The sequence below is a fragment of the Pinus tabuliformis genome, chromosome X, assembly GCF_031772625.1.
Source record: "Pinus tabuliformis cultivar Carrire ecotype Pingquan chromosome X, CPIR1, whole genome shotgun sequence".
NCBI classification, from domain to species: domain Eukaryota; kingdom Viridiplantae; phylum Streptophyta; class Pinopsida; order Pinales; family Pinaceae; genus Pinus; species Pinus tabuliformis.
This window is the reverse complement of record NC_142308.1, coordinates 1,216,366,349-1,216,369,950: the sequence shown is the minus strand read 5'-3', so window position 1 is coordinate 1,216,369,950 and position 3,602 is coordinate 1,216,366,349.

Genomic DNA, 3,602 nt, shown 5'->3' with positions numbered 1-3,602 from the left:
TAGTGTTGGGTGTGGAGCTTGATTATCTTCTGTATTCAAAGGTATCACCGCATTGGACCCCAGTTCGAATTGCTACCTGTAAAATATTCGCTGCAGGGTGGGTCTATGGGGGTGGGGGGGGGGCGGGTGGCGGCTACCCCCAAAGCTAAGAACAAACGTAAAATTACCTTGTAAAATGTTGTAATTTCGTAGTCAATCTAGGCCGTTCATTAAGCAGATATATGAGGGTAGAAGTTATGTTTAATTTAGGGTTTTTTCCCTAGAAGGCAACCCCACGCTATATATGAGGGAATTGTATTGCGTCTATGTAGATCTGTATTCTGAGTGAGGAAGAAAGAGGAGATTGAGAGAGAAGAGGGAATTATAGCGGATCTGCTGTAGGTTGTATCTCTTTAGTTTGCTTGATAATATAAAAAGAAGGACTGGCTATTTCTCCGTGGACATAGCCCAAACTGGGTGAACCACATATATCTGTGTCTCTCTTGTTTTATGCATTTTCCGTGTTTATATTTCTACAATATTTTATGTGTTCCATTTCTCTTTAAAATATAATTCTATAACAACTGGTATCAAAGCCGAAGGTCTATTTGGCTGATAAACTCGCAAGAGAGAAGGGTTCCTAGTTCGAGTGGGAGCAATGGCGAAAGATGGTAGGTTTAGGGTCGAAAAATTTAATAGCCAAAACTACCAACTGTGGAAGATGCAGATGGAAGATTATTTATACCAGAGAGATCTGTACCAACCATTGAGCAGAAAGACAAAGAAGCTAACGAGTATGACAGACACAGAATGGGATATTCTTGACAGAAAAGCACTTGGAGCAATACGGCTATGCCTAGTGGCATCGGTAACGTTTAATATTTCAAAGGAAACGACAACAGAGAGTTTAATGTCGACATTGGCCAAACTATATGAAAAACCCTCGGCCTCAAATAAGGTATTTCTTATGAATCATTTATTTAATATGAAGATGTCAGAACGTGGATCTGTTGCTGATCATTTAAATGAGTTTAATACAGTTACCAGTTAGTTAAGTTATGTAGGGGTAAATTTTGATGATGAAGTTAAGGCTCTATTATTTCTGTGCTCATTGCCAAAAAGTTGGAATGGTTTAGTTATGGCCATTAGTAACTCTATCTCTGGATCTAGTACTTTAAAGTTTGATGATGTTGTTAGTGCAATCCTTAGCGAGGAAATGCGATGGAGAAGCTCCGATGAGACATCAGGTAATGCTTTGATTGCAAAGACTAGGGGAAGAAAAATGGAAAGAGGAAAGAGCCCTAGATATCACAGTAAGTCAAGAAAAGGAAGATCCAAGTCTAGATCGGGGATAGTGTGCTAGAAATGCAGGAAGAAAGGACACCTGAAGAAAGACTGCAAGTCTCGAAAGGGAAAATAAGGAGATGCGCAACAAGAAAATAATCATGAAGCGAATGTAACATGTGATGTGTTGCAAGATGCTTTGATTCTTTCATTAGAAAATATTATTGATGCCTGGGTGGTAGATTCAGGGGTCTCATTCCATGCCACACCTGATAGGAAACATTTTTATGATTATGTTCAAGGAGATTTTGGACAGGTTCAATTGGGTGATGATAAACCCTGTAAAATCATTAGAATGGGTACATTTTTCATAAAACAACAAAATGGAAATCAATGTATATTGAAAGAGGTAAGGCATGTTCTAGATCTAAAGAAAAGTCCAATTTCAACAGGGTAGTTGGGAGGTGAAGGTTGTATAACTACTTTCACAGATAAAACCTAGAAGGTCACTAAAGGATCCTTGGTAATAGCGAGAGGAGTAAAGGTTGGTACATTGTATTTATGCAATGGTATTTCTAATTCTGTTAACGCTTTAACCTCTATAGGAGAAGATACAACATTGTGGCATCATAGGCTCAGACACATGAGTGAGAAGGGGATGCAGATTCTTCACTCAAGAAATTTTTTGCCAGGTTTGAAGCATGTTGATTTAAAATTCTATGAGAATTGTGTTTATGGAAAACAGAAGAGAGTCAGATTCCTTAGAGTTGAGAAAGAAAATAAGAGCGAAAAAATAGATCTTGTTCATACAGATGTATGGGGACCTGCTCAGGTATCATCTCTTGCTAGCTCTCGTTATTTTCTTACTTTTATTGATGATGCAACTAGAAAAACCTGGATTTATTGTATTCAAAATAAATCTGATGTATTTGATACTTTCAAGAAATGGAGAGCTTTGGTTGAAAATGAGATAGGAAAAAGGTTGAAGTGTCTTAGATCAGACAATGGAGGTGAATATTGCAGCAAAGAGTTTGATAGGTACTATTCAGAGAATGGAATTTGTAGAGAGAAGACAATTCCAGGAACACCACAGGAAAATGGTGTGTCAGAAAGGATGAACAGGACCATCATTGAGCATGCAAGGTGCATGAGATTGCATGCATGATTGCCTTTACAATTTTGGGCAGATGCTATAGATAATGTTGTTTATCTAATAAATAGAGGGCCTTCAAGTTCCTTGGATGGTGGTATTCTAGAGGAGGCATGGACAGGTAAAAAGCTAAACTACTCTTTTTTAAAGACTTTTGGTTGTGAAGCCTTTTTCCACATTAATAAAGAAAATATAACAAAGCTTGAGGCAAAATCAAAGAAATGTACCTTTATTGGATATGGTGTTAATGATTTCGGTTATTGCTTTTATGATTATGAAAAACACAAAATCATTAGGAGCATAGATGTCATAATCAATGAAAAGGTATTGTATAAGGATCAGCTTCAGGAAAAGAAACAAGAAAAAGAAAACAAAGAATACACAGTGCTTGACGAGATCACAAGGAAAGTGATGGTGCCTGAAACTCATAATGATCAACAGCCAGAATAACAACCACAACAGCAACAAGCACCTCAAACACCCGAAATTGGTGTTAGAATATCTACCATAATAAGTAGACCCCCTGAATGATACTCTCCTTCATTATATTATGTATTGTTGACTGATCTTGGTGAACCAGAATGTTATGAAGAAGCAGTGCAGGTAAAAACCAGGAAGAAGTGGGAGAAAGCCATGAAAGAAGAGATGGACACCTTAGCACATAACCAAACTTGGGACTTAGTTAGGTTGCCTGCAGGTAAAACAACATTGCATAATAAATGGGTTTACAAGTTGAAGGAAGAAGATGGAGGTAGAAAAAATTATAAAGCTAGACTTGTGGTGAAAGGGTTTGCACAGAAAAAGGGTATAGACTTTGATGAGATATTTTTTGTTGTTGTTAAAATGACTTCAATCAGAACTATTTTAAGTCTAGTAGCAGATGAAGATTTCCATCTTGAGCAGTTAGATGTAAAGACATCCTTTCTCCATGGGGATTTGGAGGAAGAGTTATATATGCAGCAGCCACAAGGATATGAGGTAAAAGGGAAGGAGAAACTAGTGTGCAGGTTGAAGAAGAGCTTGTATGGCTTAAAGCAGGTTCCAAGGCAGTGGTATCTAAAATTTGATAGGTTTAGATCTGAACAAGGTTATTCTAGATGTCACTCTGATCGTTGTGTTTATCTCAAAAATAAAAATGATGGCAGCTATATTATGTTGTTATTGTATGTAGATGACATGCTTGTTGCAG